This window comes from Emydura macquarii, unplaced genomic scaffold (genome assembly GCF_026122565.2).
Source record: "Emydura macquarii macquarii isolate MOO-44397 ecotype Brisbane River unplaced genomic scaffold, CSIRO-AGI_Emac_v2 contig_378, whole genome shotgun sequence".
Lineage (NCBI taxonomy): Eukaryota > Metazoa > Chordata > Testudines > Chelidae > Emydura > Emydura macquarii.
Window position 1 is genome coordinate 1,499,872 of NW_027130515.1, and position 16,276 is coordinate 1,516,147.

The window sequence follows — 16,276 nt, forward strand, 5'->3', positions numbered from 1 at the left end:
AAGTGTCTGTCAAATTCCACAGCTGGTTAACTATTGCACTTATGAGATGTGGGCTTGTGTTTGAAGACGTAAGTTGACTTTGGAGAGACATTTCGACCACATGTTGTTACCCGAATAAGTTTACATTTGTTACGGACATTTAAATGTACACTTGCCAAGCGTAAATTTCAGATGTGCAATTTTCTGTTCCAAGTCCTCTTGGATTTGAAAGAAGCAGTGAGGACTTGGGACCACTGTGAAGTTCTCTGTTGCTGCAGGCTGTGGCCGGAAGACTATGGATTTGGTTGCAAATTAAATAGATTTTTGGCTGGATGGGTTAGCCTGCTCCAGCCAGGATTCATTGTAACTGACAATGTCCTTAGGCAGTTTTACCTCTGCATCGTTATGAGAAAAGGCTTGCAGGAAAGCAAGGTAATGAATGGCACTGTATCACTTTTATAATCAGATGTAACGTCTCATGTTTAAATCAGGTTCCTAATTCATCCTGGTCCGGAAGGTTAGATTTTCGAGTTATTGCTATATACCCCCAACAACAGCTTTGCTTCTCCATTCGTAGCCCTCCCTTCAAGTCTGCACAGTTAGGGGTTTACATCCCTTGCTTCACGTCTTTAGGCTGCTGTGCGCTTTGGAGAGTCACGTTCTGTCCTTAAATCACAACACTATTTCCTTCCTTTTCTCTGCAGCTGGCACTTGGCTCTCTCGGTAAAGCACTTTGCAGTAGGATGCTCTAGACAAGGCATTCTGCTGCACTCTTATTACAGGATAAGAGCCTCCCAGATGGGCATTTGGCAAACTGAAAATTCTGTGCCAATTTAGGATGAAAATGATTTAAAAGACATGAATTTTTTGCAGGGAGAGATTTCCATTTTCTGGCTGGGTCTAGTCACAGCAGGTACTCACACAGTCTGCCCATTCCCACCCTAGTCAGAACCTTTCTGGGAAGTCCTATGACCTTTATTATGCAGGAGGTCAGACTAAATCAGGGGTTTTCAACCAGTGGTTCCCAGACCCCTGGGGGTCTGCAGACTCAGTCTAAAATTTCCAAAGGGGTTTGCACCTCCATTCAAAAATTTGTAGGGGGTCCGCAAATGAAAAAAGGTTGAAAACCCCTGGACTAAATGATCACCGTGGTCTAGTCTGGTTTTAAAATCTATGACTCTATGAAGTAACCATAGTGCATTTAGGAGGCAGAAGTTCCAGAAACAATCTGAATCAAGAGGGAAGCAGCCAGCGATGTAGAAGCAGTCAAGAAGTGCAAATAAACCGTGTCTGATGTCCCAAACATCTTGGACCCAACTGCTACCTCCTTTTGTTTCTGAACCGTTAAGCAGGAAAACTAAGAACAATGTAAATAGTTATGGGAGGGATTGCAGGTGGCGCAGCAGAAAAAGGAATTCATTTTATTACGAATTTCCAATTAAAGAAGTATCCTCTAGTTCTGTGACAACCAGCAGATGGCAGCGCAGGTCAGCAGGATCCAGCTGTGGGAGATTCTGCAGAGCTGGTTTGAATGTCTGTCCAGCCCTCAAGCGACTTACAGAGCTGGCTGACGCCTGGAAAAATAATTGCATAGAAAATTTCCAAATACTGGAGGTGATTTTGCTTCACAGGGTTCAAAATGGACTATTTTTTCATTTTGGGGGGAGAGGGGGAGAATTTTCCCTCTAACCTTTGAGAGAGACAAGGCAGGTGAGGTAAAGTCTTTTATTGGACCAATTTCTGTTGTGGAAAGGGACAAGCTTTCGAGCTGGGCTTAGTTTCAAAGAAGCACTGTGTGTTTATAAGGTTGTCTCCTTCCCCAACAGAAATTGGTCCAATAAAAGACTTTAAATCACCCAGCTTGTCTCACTAATATCGTGGGACAAACTCAGTTGCAACAACACGGCAAGCAAACAACATCTTTTAACATTTTTAACAAAATAGTTATTGACCAAAAACCTGGCTTTCCAGAAACGAAACCATTTTCCACCGTGATTTTGATCTTGCTGCTGTCACATTTACCAGGAAAAAAATGTCACAAAAAACCTAGTGGAAATGATAAATTTAGAAAAACTATACAATTTTTCGTGAAAAATTTCACTCTGTAAAAAAAAAAAAATGTTGCAACTTAAAAAACTTGCTCCAAAAAGTTCATGCAGGGCTCTGAACTGATCCAGAATCTACTGGAGGGGTCATGTCTGTCTCAATCCTCCTCTTTCTGTCCAGTCTTATCCCTGAAACCTCATTCATTCCACAATACTCTCTTTGCCCTGGCTGAGCCCAGTCAAATTCGCCAGCCGTTTCCATTTCATAGCTGTTGTTCCAGTTTGGTCTATGACCCTCAACAACAGGAAAAGAGCCATTCAAGGCTAGTTTGGAAGCTGACAAAGGGAATGGATATTGGGGTGAGAATGTGGGGAGTCTTTAGACCTTTCCAAAGCTGAAATGCATCAGGGCACAGTCTGGGGAACTGGTATGTCCCTGTTCCAATACATGTCTCAACTCAGGAACTGATTTGCTTTTAATCTAGTTTTCTCAAATGTCTGTTTTTCCTGTGTAAAAAGGAATCGCTTGATACTTGTTAGATGTAGAGCAACCTAATGTCAACAACAAAGGCAGGCCAACAGGATGTTTTATTGATATAGGGCCTAGAGATCCGGAATTCTTATCAATAAGTGGCAGAGAGGTTACTGATAGAATGCCTGTTTGACACCTCTTGGGGTCATAGATGCATAGATTTTAAGGCCAGAAGGGACCAGTCAATTGGCTGTTTGACTGGTTGCTTTCTGGTGTCACTAGTGAAATATTCTCAGATTTTCTTTCTCCTGATCCAGAGCCCAGTAATGTCAATAAGAGACTGCCAAGGACTTACATGGGCTTTGGTTCAGAACCTTTGGCACCAGAAAACTGGATTTTCCAGCGTGTATTCTACTGGCAGTTATGGTGCACAGGGAAATTCCAGCACTAGAAGGCTCCTTGGCAGGATATTTTTCTGCAAGTTTACTTAACACATAGGGAACTACATATATGCTAGTAGTGGAACTTATTTCCTGCCTCAGCCCAGGTAACTGCATGCATGGACCTGAGAATAACACAACAGATTGAGGCTCTGGGACCCTGTTTTGACTACCACTGCCTAATAAGATACTGAACACAACCTGCCATGGTCTTCATTGACCACAAAGACATACTCAGCATTGTGTCACTTCACTCTGATGTTTCCAGCAGGGTTTAGATACAATAACTATAGCAAATGGGGAAAAGTTTAAACTCTGAACTGGTAGGTGAAGTCTTGCTGAAGAAAATATAATGGAGAAGGAGTTCAGAAGAGCTGGCAGTTTCTTAAAGAGACAATCATAAAGGAAATTATCCCAAGGCAAAGGAAAGACAGGAAGAATAGCAAGAGACCAGTATGGCTCCATCAGGAACGCTTTAATGGCCTGCACATCAAAAAGGCATCCTGCAAAGAGTGGAAACATGGACAAATTGCTAAGGAGGGGCACAAAAGAACAGACAAGCAGGTAGAGACACAGCCAGAAAGGCTAAGGCACAAAAGGAGTTTCAGCTAGCAAAGAAAATCAAAGCAATAAGAAGAGGTTCTATAAGCACACTAGAAGCAAGAGAAAGATGAAGGAAAATGTAGCTCCTCTATTTAGGGAAGGAGATGCCATCCAGAAGGCTGAGGTGTTGAAAAGGTTGATTTGACCAGCTATTTAACACTATTAATATTACCATCGAGCAGGAAGCAAAGCAAACCAAAGCAGATTAAAAACAGGTGACAGAATATTTAAATAAATTAGATATATTCAAGTCAGCAGGGCCTGACAAAATTCAGCCTAGGGTGCTTAAGGAACCAGCTGAAGCAATCTCAGAACCATTAGCAATTATGTTTGAGAACAAGTTAGACAAACACCTGCCAGTGGTGGTCTAGGGAGACTAGGTCCTGCCTCAGAGCAGGGGGCTGGAGTAGGTGATATCTCAAGGTCTCTTTCAGCCCTACATTTCTAGGAATCTGCACTTCCCTGGGTCTCTAAGCCCAGGGATCCTATCAGCAAAAGAAAGAGATAAAGTCTGTGGCTGGGCATGGAGGAAGTGTGGCGTTTCATTGTGAGCCTGTACCTTGGGAAAGATGTAGCCGGTCAGAGGACTGTGTATAACAGAGATGACTTCACTTGTTGTGAGGCTGTGTACACATGGGCTCCACCTAGGAGTCACTTTTCAAAGGAGGAAGAAGTTTGGGGGAAAAAAAACTTTTTTTCCAGTTTATAATTTTTTTTTAAAAGGCTTCCACTGTTTTTTTACATGAGTAGAAATCCTATCAGAATCACTCCCCTCTCCCCCCATTGTTCACAAGCTTAACTGCAGACCAGAAAAAGACACTTTGTTATTAAATACATGTGTTTCACCTACTCTGCTAGATATTCTGCCTTGAGAGAGAAGGGGGGGAAGTGGCTGGAAAGCTGCCTTTTATGGGAAAGGTCAGCTGGTCCGTGTCATGTGATCCAGCCAGAGCCTATAAGTAGAGGGCTGGGCAGCAGTGAGTGTGTTTGGGGTGGGTCACACAGAGAGGTTAGTGTCTGAGTGAGGATAGGTGCAGGTCAGTGTGTGAAATAGCCAAGAGACTAGAACTTAGGGGGCTCTTTGGTAGTACTACATGGAAAGGTTGTTCTCAGGGATATGGCAAAATATTTTCCAGGGTGACTTTTTTGGGACCTTCCTGCACATCACATGTTCACATTTAAATGGTAACATGTTCCTGGTAATTAAATAAGTATAACAGAGAGAGGTGTATTGAGTGCACGTACATGGACCTAGGGTCTGGGGTCTGAAGGAGACCCCAGTCTGCAGCATTTTTCTGCCCCATCTCAATGTTCATCCAAACATCACTTCATGTCCCTCAGAGTCTTAATTCTTCCCTGGTTGCAGTCTCTGCACTTGGCTTCTATTTCCTGTCTCTCAAAGCTTTTCATTCTTCAGCTCTATAGAGGCTGCTCTGCAATAATATTGTTAATTTACAAAACTTCGTTTTGGTGCAGAAAGGGCTTTGTGGGACAAGCGTTTCCCACAGAGTACTTTCAGAGGGGTGAAAGGAGGAAACTTCATCTCAAAGGTGTTGCATGCACCTGAGCTCCTAGGCCGGCATGTCCAGCTGTGGTGTGTTAGTTCTCAGAAGATGTCCTCACACACTTTCAATAACTTAATTAGCCAGGAGTTTCGGAGGAAACTCTGGTTCCAGTGTGAATGTCAGGGTTATTAGAGAGACAAGGTGGGTTAAGTAATACCTTTTATTGAACCAACTTAAGCTTTAGAGCTCACACAGAGCTCTGCTTCGGGTCCCTAGAAATCAGTTATTTTATTCTCTCGCTGTATTTTCCTTCCTAGCATCAGTGCTTTGAATTCAGTACCTTTCATCTATTCAGCCACACACATAACACACCGCAGCACACAGCTACCGTCTCTGGGTTGGCTGCAGATTGCCAGCGTACAGCAAAGGGTCCATGCGTCCTTCTAAGCTGTTAGTGAGTTTTAATTCTGGACCCTGCTATCTCCACCCTGCAGAGATCTGGGTTTGTTATCTGAAACCACAGGCCCCAGGAATGCAGCATCAGGACCCTGTTCTAATTGCAGAAATTCGGCACCGCAGAGGCGCATCGCCATGTTACGCTGCTGCAGGACCTAAAGGCCTGACTCAGAAGTTTAGGATTTGACAGGGTGGGGCAGTGGGGTCTGTGTACAAGGAGCCAGACCTACTACTGCCTACCCCTGCATTGCTACGGGGATTGATCCTGGGAGAAGGCTTTCACCTTCCTTTGTCAAGGCGTGTCTGCACTGCACCCTGGGCAGGGACACACGGGCTGGCCACCCAAATCCAGACCCAGGCTTGTACTTGGACAGCTACTCCCTGCACCACCCAGATTGCTATTTTTAGCACGCTAGCTCAAACCGGTCTAGTGCAAGTCCGTCTATCCGCTCTGGGAGGCAGTGTAGATGTACTCTTAGAGAAGATCTAAAATGAAAACCTCATCCCTGCTGACCGGAGGGTGGGGAGAGAGACGTGAGCCCCGTGCATGTTCTGTGAGAGCTATTCAGCTGCTACGCTGGGTGCTGTATAAAACAACTGTCTAATATTGACATTTATGATATGGCCGTGGGCAGGTCACTTAGTCTCTGTGCCTCATCTGTAAAATGGGGTCATAATAGCACCTCCTTTCTCCCACCCTGCGTCTGTCTCATCTATTTCGACCATAAGCTCCCTGGGGAGATCAGGGACTGTCTCATCCCAGGTGTGTGACTGTACATAGCCAGGCATAGTGGGGCCCTGATCTTGGATGGGGTCTGCAGAGACTACTGCAATGCAAATGATGAATAATAATACATGAGATGAATATTAACGTTAACAAAACATTGCTTTTTTCCTTAAACTACAGAAAAATGAAGTGGCTAGTTAAAGTTGTTCTCCCAGCCAACCCTCTGGCCTTCCTTCTGCTTGTTGACTACAGAAGAAAAACTGTAAATTCTTTGGAGTAGGGACTGTCGTCATGTTCTGTTTGTTCAGGGCCTCCTGCAGTGGGTTTCTGGTCTGTGGGTAGAGCCTCCGGGGCATTAAAGACGATACAAATCATCAAAACCAACGTGCTGCAGTCACAGTAGTTTATTGCCCAAGCAATGATAGGATCTGCCATAGTATCAGGAACTCTTCCACCTGCTCCATTAGCTGAGAAACAAAGACATGCCTTGCATGAGAATGAAGGAAGAGAAGAACTTTCTGCAATTTTGCAAATGAGTTTCCATCCCTATTAGCCTAAAAGAAAGAGGAAGTGAGAGAATTAAAGACCAGTAAACTCGGTGCAGCAGCCAGCGGACAATAAGATTCTTTTGTTACATACCAAGAATCTTCCAAAACCCAGCTGGACACATTCAGCCTGGAGATCATTCTAAGCGAGTGGAGTTACCCAGGGGATGGAAGTGGCTCAGTGTTCTGAAAATCATTGAATGTACGCAATCTAGTGGATTGTCAAGGCATTTTGTTTGGCTCCTCGAGGCTCGGCAACAGCTCCCTGATTGATGGTATCTTCGCCGCTGGAGGAACAAATATGGAACTCAGCTCTGTACGTGAAATTCATTGGATAGGTTTTCACCGCATTGTCCTGGAAAAATCCTGCCTGCCTGAAATTCTCCTGCTTTTGCAGTTGGATGGGGGAGTCTTTTACCGTTCCTTCTGTCCTGGCCTGGCGTGTTGTTCCTCTGCATTGTTTGTAGCCTGCACTGCATTTCAGAGATGGGTGAGGGTGATCCCTATCTCTTTGTACCATTTATTGAGCAATTGGGGATCGTTGGATAAATGGCACTGAACAGTTGTTAGTAATTAGGAGTAGGGCCTAGCATATTGGAGCTTTCCCGCATGCCACCAGTGTATTAGAAGAGCGAGGAGAGGAGAAGGAATCCCGTCAGACTTCAGTCTCATCCCAGGTTTCTGTCAATGTTGCACAAACAGATACTTTCACTCGTGCTGGAAAGGGGTTCGCAGGAGACCCATGTTGAAATTTGTCATCAAGACTGGGTGACTTCCCTGCTTGCAGTGGAATTCATCCTTCTCGGGATACTTCTACACCGTCACTGGGAGAAATGAAATATCCCTGCGGCTCACAGTTACCATTCTGAAGAGCAAATTTTCTTTTGGAATGGGTCAAGCTGCACAAAATAGTGCAAAAAGCTTCCCTGGGGAGATATGTAATAGCGGACAAAGGAGACATTTGTTAAAGACTTTCTGAAAATCCTCCTAATGGCCCCACTCACGAGGCTAATGAAGCTGACATAGCCATGGGGTCGGAGGTGCACCACTGTCATGGATTTCAATGGTCTGGAAAAGGGAGCGAGCAGAGAGGTGGCGAAATTAGCAGAGGACTCAAAATGATTTAGGTTAGTTCACACTGAAGAAGACACTGGTGAAGTTCAGAGGGACCTACCCCAGTTACGGGATGATGCAGATGAGATTCACTGCTGACAAATGCAAGGGTAACGCCCACTGGAAGGAGTCGTTTGAACCACTTGTACATGTGGCTGCATTCTGAGTTAGCTGTAACCCCTCTGGGAAGGATGCAGGTGTGTCTGTGGCCAGGTGAATGACCACCTCCGTTTGCGGTGCAGCAGGACTCAGAATGTTAGGGTGGGATGGTGACCAAACCAGAAAGCATTCTGAAGCTCTTATGGACACAAATGGGTGCCCGGCCCTGGAATAGTGCGCGCAGAGGACGATGCAGCAGAAACAGAAAGGCTGATCAGAGTCCTCAAGAGAGAGAGAAACTGCAAGAGGGGAGACAAAGGAGGCTGAACAAAATGGTTCAAAATACAATGAAAATAGAATAAAAAACGTGTTTTTTGGAGCATGCACAGTGACAACATCCCAGGGGGCAACAGGTCGTAAGCCAAAAATAGATCTAAAACCACACGTTTTGGGGCTGTGTTAAGGGCCTGATCCGTCACCCTTTAAGTCCAGGGGAACTTTAACGTTGCTTTCAATGGAAAGAAGGATCGGAGCCTAATAGCCGGGACAGACTAACTGAGGTGGATGTGAGTTGCAGCAGAACAAGTTCCACACTTTGGGTTGAAGCTGAGTCAGCCTCCCCACTGGCGCTAGAAATGCTGGTGGAAACGTCACAAGAGTCAGTGTAAACTAGTGGATTGAGCACAGAAGTGCTGCCTCTGCCACTGACTCACCCAGTGGCCTTAGGAAGTCACTTAACCTCTCTGTTTGTTTCCCCACCCGTGCGATGGAAATAACAACCCTCCCCTCCCACCCAGGGATGTGGAGAGGATTAGCTGGTTAATGTTTGTAAATCGCTTTGAAGATTAAAAGCGCTCTAGAAGTACTAAGCAATGATCATTATTTATGGAAGGCGGGTGGTGACATGAGAGGTAAGCCCTGTTTCCTCTGACATTCAAGAAACAGACGCTTCACAGGCTGACTTGCACTCAGGGAGGGTTGCTCAAATGTCGGGGGCTGGCTGGCTCAGCAACGGAGACCGCGGTACCGGAACCTTTCGCCTGGCTGAACGGCAGTCCCAGTTCAGAACTGGACCTGCTCAGCAACTGCCGTGAGACGAATTGGGAGACTTGGGCCAGGTCGCAGAATCGGCCGGTCTCAGCACAGCACTCCGCCTCTCTGGGGAGAAGTGGGGAGGGCACCTTGTGAGGTGAGGGAAATTCAGTCCCAGGTTCAGGTCAGGGAAAAAAGGAGCATGAAACGGCCATTTCAGAAGCAGCTGTGACGCAACGTTATGCAACAAGGGAACTTCTCTCGGGCGGAGTGGGAGAACCAAAACGCCCAGAACAAGAATGTGTTTGGGCCACAGCTGAGCCATTGCAGGCGGGGGCGGTGAGAGCCAGGGCTGTAGTTAGGTTGGGTGTGTGGCCACCCACTGTAGGTTGCTCAACAAACTGAAGCAGAAAACAACGTATGCCAGGCTGTCAAAACAGCTGGGCACCCACTAGCAGAACAGCACTGGGGGGGCAGGAAAAAACAGCAGACAGTGTTCAATGCAGGCTGAACGGCCCAGAACTGCCCATCTCCCACAAGTGGAGACCGGTAGGCCAACCTCCCTTCCCACCCTGGAACAGCAGTTCCTGTCCAGCTGCTCACTCGAAATGGAAGCACTGGATCTGTTTAAATTCAGCCTCTTACACCAAAAGTCTCGCTGTGTCCCGCATCCTTCTGAAGAGAGGGAAAAGCCATCCCTGCCACGATTCCCCGGAGGTCAGGCTCCAAAGACTGGATAGCTACAACACCAGCTTTGGGATTTTTTCCATGAATTGCTTCCTAGTCACTTCAGGAACACACCCATACACATCTCCTGCACTGGAACACAGGGCTGTGAGTACACAGCAGTTCACACTGCCTGGCCCATCTCAATAGTGTGGCTCTTTGAGGCTTTCCTGCCTTTCAACATAAAATCCAGTGGGGTCCTCAGAGATGCTGCATCTGATTGCGATGTCTGTCACGGGGCAAAGACATTAGCGTGGCCAGGGCTCTGGGGTCAGCGCAGCAATCTGCCACGTGACCCTGCCGGGAACGTACCTCCTGGCGGCACCGCGATCACTTACTGAGAGCCTCTCAGCTGGACGGGGCTTAACCAAACACAGAGTCGGGCACAGTCATTCACAAGGTGACCAAGGGGTCTATCCGGCCAGGCAAGGAGCCCCGGCAACACCAGCTGAAGTCAATGAGCAGTGATGGCACCCAGCACCTCCCGAATCCATCCAAAAGACATCTCTGCTAGATGGCGAGAGTGTGGAGACAGCGGCCACAGTCCGTCTCACCCTGTGGCCTCCTTTTGCATCACCAGCGGCATGAAGTGGCTGCAACAGCTCTTGTGGGAATTCCTTCCAGTGCAGGGCAGGTCTGTAGGACCGGCATACACGGCTTTGTGTCACCTCCCCGCCCAGCCTCCCCCGCCGTGCAGTCCCTGGCTCAGGGGCATGTTAGGAATGCCCAGAGAACTCTGCCCTGCAGAGCAGCCCAGGCTGGCTGGGTGGGGTGTCCGTAAGAGTAGCCGGTGGGATTTGTATAGTGGCATCGTGCTATTTTCTGTCTTATCTGTCCCTTTCCCAATGGTGCCCAGCATTCTGGTAGCGCTTTTGACAGCTGCTGCACCTTGAGCAGAGGTGTTCAGAGAACTCTCCACGATGACTCCAAGATCTTTCTTGGCTGGTGACGGGTCATTTAGACCCAGCGTTTTGTATGTCTCGTTTGGGACGATGATTTCCCAGGTGCATTACTTTGCACTTATCAACATTGAGTTTCATCTGCCCTTTTGTTGCCCAGTCCCATGAGCTCCTTTTGCAACTCTTCCTGGGTGCTTTGAATGTAACTGTCCTGAGTAGTTCTGTGTCGTCTGCAAACTTTGCCAGCTCACTGTTTACCCCAGGTCATTTCTGACTATGTTGAACAGCACCAGTCCCAGAACGGATCCTTGGGGGACCCCACTATTTATCTCTCTCCACTGTGAAAACTGACCGTTTATTCCTACCTTTTGTTTCCTATCTTTTAGCCAGTTTCTGAGCCAGGAGAGGACCTTCCCTCTCACCTCATGATGGCTTTCTTCTCTTGAGAGCCTTTGCTGTGGAGGGGAGCCAGGCCAGGGGGGAAGGAAGGGGACAGAATATAGCAGAGAGGCAGCGGCAGCAGGTCCCTGTGTGCAGAAGTGCCCCAGAGAGCACAAAGCAACGTTCAAACCTGAAGCAAACAGACGCAGTGTCCCCCGGAGCCGCACCTGCTAGGAGAGACCATACGCTTGTGACCAGCTGGTCAGTCTCAGTACGCGGGGATGGCAGAAGTGCTGTGCTCAGAGTCACCGAGGGGCTGGGGAGGGAGAAGGAGTAAGGCAAGACGAAGACAGATGCCTTGGCTCCCTCGGCGGCAGGCCGGGTGCTGGCAAGGTGCCCAGCGGCAGCCGTGAGTCACGAATACAGCCACAGGCAGCAGCATGTGGACGCTGATGAATGTTGCTGGGTTGCTTCATTTGGCAGGCAGATGAGAGGAGCTGCGAGTGGGAGGAAGACGAGCATCCATCCTGGGGCTCTGGCAGCCGGAGGAGGAGTCTCTCTCCGGAGGGGGGAAGGCGAGGCAGAGAGGAAGAGTCTGGAGGAAGAAGGCTCTCATGTCTTTCACTTTCGTTTGCTCTGCAAAGGAGTGTCTGAGAAGCCCCACAGGGTGGTCCTGGGAGGGACAATGCCAGCTGCCAAGGTGAAGCCTGCTGTCTTCAGCCAGCCGCCTTGCCCTGTGCAGCAGGCTGTCGCGTGGTCTTTGTTTGCAGGCAGTCCAGTGTACTGTCTAGTGTGAGGTGCTGCCCTGCACAAGTGTAGGGGGCCAGCCGCCCACGCCGTCCCTCTCTCCCCCTGAAAACACGTCCTCCCTCTCCCCATCCTTGGATCAGATCGCCCCTGCAGAGTGTCGGGGGGGATGCCTCCAGGTGGGAAACAACCCCCGGGAAGTACTTTTCTGAGCGTCAGACAGACTCTGCGCTGTGAATCCCAGCTCCCATTGGGGTGGCCAGCTCTGACTGTCCCAAGTTCTCTCCGGTTCCGGGTCTGTGCACATAGCTCCATGACCTTTAACATGTTAGTTCCAAGGCTCTGATCCAAACCGTGGCGCCGCCCCCCCCCCCCTCCCCAGGCTCAATGGACTCAGTCACCACGTAGGAAACAACTCGCTTCTTCCCTGCTTTCAGCAGAAAACGATTCTTCTCATGGGAAGTCCTACCCAAGATGGCCACGGTAACCTCTCGGCTAGCCCCTGCGATGAACGCCGTGCTACCAACATTCAGTGCCAGGCGTACAGACAGGCTCTCGTCGATAGGTGTGTGTAAATGCTATTGGATGCACAGAGCACTGAGGGAATTAAGGTCACATGAAGGCTTTGTCCGGAGGTCCTTCTGTCCCGAACGTCAATGAGATGAAGTATAGGCAAACGAGCAAAATCGAATTGCTTGAAATTAGGGGTTGGGTCCTGTCCCTCTATGAAGAAGTGCACTGCTCTCCAGATCCGAAGGAGAGCTCGGTGTTGCTTGGAAGCTTGTCTCTTCCCAATAAAAGCTATTACCTCCCCCACCTTGTCTCTCTGCTCACCGGTGTCTATTCTGGGTGAGCGAAGTCTCTGGAAGGCTCCTGGACAAGCGAAACTTACCTATTCTGGGCCTACCTTGACACATAGACCCAGCACCACTTGGGAGGTCCAAGATGGAATCCCAGACAGGACTGGTCTTCGGTTCTGAGGCCAGCCGTGTGATGGGAATGGCACATTAAGCCTGTTTGGGAAGGGCTTCGGAGAGTCACACTTCAGGCATGCACGTTAGTGCTGCAGGGAGCCAGATCAGGCCCCACTTGTAGGCCCCAAAGTGAGATCTTTTCTCATCCAGTTTTCCAGCCATCTGCATTGCTCTGTATCAGTGACCTGGCCTCTTCATTATTTACCACTGCCCCCACGCTGGTGTCCTCGGCCCGCTGGGTCAGTGATGGTTTGGTTCTCTTCTGGGTCTGGCAGGCGTCACGCAGAAGTGGGTCTCTATGTGGGAGTCAAATTCAAATCCGTGGATCCCCAGGCAGTTGCAGTGTTGCTTCTGGGCCATGCCCCCATCCTGCAACTCTGCCCCTTCCTAGTTCTACTCTTGAGGTGGCCCAGATCTTTTGAAACCAGGTTGAGAGTTCAGAGAGGGGTCTCCACACGCCCCGTCCAGATTTTTCACACTTGCTATGGGGTCACCCTAGCACTGACTTTAACACTTCCGTTGGCAGGCTTAGCAAAGAGGACTATGATTGAATGGGCCGAGAAGAGCGAAATGCCTTGAGGCCTGTGTCGTTGCAGCGGATCCTGCAGGAACGTTGATATGGGATTTGGAGAAGAAGGAAAAAACTTTCACTACCTGTTCTGGGGAATGAAGAGGTCCCCCGTCTTGTGGGTGCACAGCCAGGCAGCTTATAGCAGCAGGACAGTGAGCGAGAAAGTCAATAAAAACCTATATTTCTAGGAATCCAGCTGGGTAAATGGGCCGGGCACTTCCAGCGCCTGCTGTGGGAAAAGCTCATCCCAAAGAGGAGGTTTCTGTCTCCATTGAAGGTTCCCCGCCAAGTTGCCAGAGGGCAGGGCTGGAGGTACGTGGTGTGGAGTTCAAGGGATTGAGTGAGTCCAATTAAAGTGCGTTATGTGGTGCAATCATTCGCGTTAGAAGTCACGAGTTCTTCCACGTACTGAACATTGTTGAGAGCAATAATTCCACCCTCGGCTTGTTGTTGCAGGGAGCAGAGCAAGAGTGCCCTGGAGACCTGACAGTTGCCAAAGGCGGAACCCATCAAAGCCTCCTCAGCCATTGGCTTGTGTTCCTGAAACTACAAACTGATGAAATACCATTGGCAAAACTGCTCCCAGTAGGACCGCATGACATCTGGAGCCAGGGTGTGCTCCCGGCTTCTGCTGCTGTAGTGGTTAGCGCTGGTAAGGAGACAGAGGAAATGCTGCCCAGTGCGCAAGTCATGACATCCAAACAAAGGCGTTTTTCTGTTTCCCTTCATGTGCAGATAATCTCAGGAGTCATTCATGCCACTAATGCTTCCCTTGTCCCATCTTGCTCCGATTTCGAAAAGCTCCTAAAACCCAGCAGCAAACCCAGCCAAACTAAAGATCAGACAAATCCAGCACTGGATCTTTGCACACAGGGAGTCAAATTCAAATCCGTGGATCCCAAGGCAGTTGCAGTGTTGCTTCTGGGCCATGCCCCCGTCCTGCAACTCTGGCCCGTTCCTAGTTCTACTCTTGAGGTGGCCCAGATCTTTTGAAACCAGATTGAGTTCTCCTTTCTTGGGCCGAAATCTTGTGAGAACAACTCACGAGATATCCATGGCTTGAAATCCAAATTCACCCCCAAACGTTAGCCCCACTACTGCAGCTTCAAATACAAACGTAAACCAACTTGAAATCAGAATGTTTTCTCCTCAGCCCCCTCCAACAATCCCCCCCACCAAGCCCTCTCTCTCAGGCTTTGTGCTGTAGATTGTGAGCTCGTCGTGGGATGAACTTTAGTACCATACATCCACTGCAAAGTTCTGCTTTCATGTTAGTGTGGCAACCACTTCAGGTTGATACCATTTAATGGGTATCTGTCACCCATTCCCAAACCCTACTGGCTTGCAAAATCAGCTGGAAACATTCCAATTCACCCCATTAGTTCGCATTATTCATAGTTTCTAATAACCCATTCCTTCTGTTTTAGTTAGCTGACTATAATTACATTCCACCCGTCTTCATCCGACTTCAGTTCTGTCTCTGTTGGAGAAGGTTTTGCAACATTGTGACTCCTCTAATTTATTATCAAGTGAGACTGAAAAACTCTACCCTACCCATTTCCTTTTTAAGTTGAAGGCATCATTGCAGGAAAAGTGCAGCTTCCTGAATCAAAGCCACGTTCTAGTTTAATTTTAAACCATTGTACCTCTCTACTGCGTAACCCTAATATCTCTTGTGACTGCTAGTCTTATGATTCAGTATTTGAATTCCAGTAGTGCCTAGAGGCCCTAGTCTGCATCAGGGCTCTGCTGTGCTCGGTGCTGTACAAACATGAAGCCACTGACTTTCCCTGCCAGCCTGTATTGACAAGAGGGGATGGCATTGGTAGCAGAAAGAGAGGCATAGTATCACAGTTTACAGATGGGAAACTGGCCAAGGTCACTGGAAAGTCTGTGGCCAAACTGGGAATTGAGCTCAAATCTCCTGAACCCCTGCCCGGTGCTTTATCCATCATCATTCCTAACTTTTGTTCTGAGTCTCCTGTTTCATTTTCAGCTTCCAGTAAATTATATACTCCAAGGTCTATTTTTCAGTGCTGTTCCGTGCATGCAATGCTCTTTTATCTTTTTCCTTTTGGTGCTTAAGTATTTTTTGTAAAGATCACAAAAATTAGAAAGTATCGTACCTCAGTCAAGATCTAGTTGTACAACATAATAAAATGACACCGCAGACATAGATATCAAAAAGTGAACGTTCCCTACAAGAAACACAGCTGAGAAACAATGTCTGTAATGAAGTTCTTAATTCAAAAAGTCTGGACAGTAGAGGTGCTAATTTTAGATAACCCAACGTACTAATGCAGAAGCTTATTAGCATTTGTGTAGGTGTTACGCAGACAAAAACATCACTCAGTGACATCATAAAAATAGCCTAGAAAATCCTAGGGATAGTCCAACAAATTATTAAACATCTCGGTAATTAGTCTCTGAGAGCTTAATCCATACCCATTACTCATATAGGACCCAGTTTCAGGAATGCATATAAGCACACTTAAATCCACTCATATTCAGGGAAACACTTTTAAGCAGTCATCCTGAATAGGCATTGATTTATCTGAGTAAATAGGCATTAGGCTTACCTGAATCGGGGCCATAAAATGGTGTGAGACACTTATTGTCCCATTAGACAAAGATCCCAGGGAGTAGCTATCCCAGTAAAGGTTGGAAAATGGTTCTCAACTGATGGTGGCTGATAAGGAACAAAGAATGTATTATATTTCTCTGTACCTTTATTAGGGTCTTTTGGCCCACCTTGTATTTGCTTAAAAATGTCATTGCAAATTGTTTGACTACCTTGGCTGTACATTTTATCCATTTGGGTGCTGGCTTGTTCCAGTGTAAATAGCTTGGCCTCGTTTATGGATTTCAGCTCTTTTTACAGGGCTGTTGATTCTTGGGGTTTTGTAAATATCCCCAGTGAAACCTCATGAACACTTTCTAATCCTTCAGCAAATCCGCATCA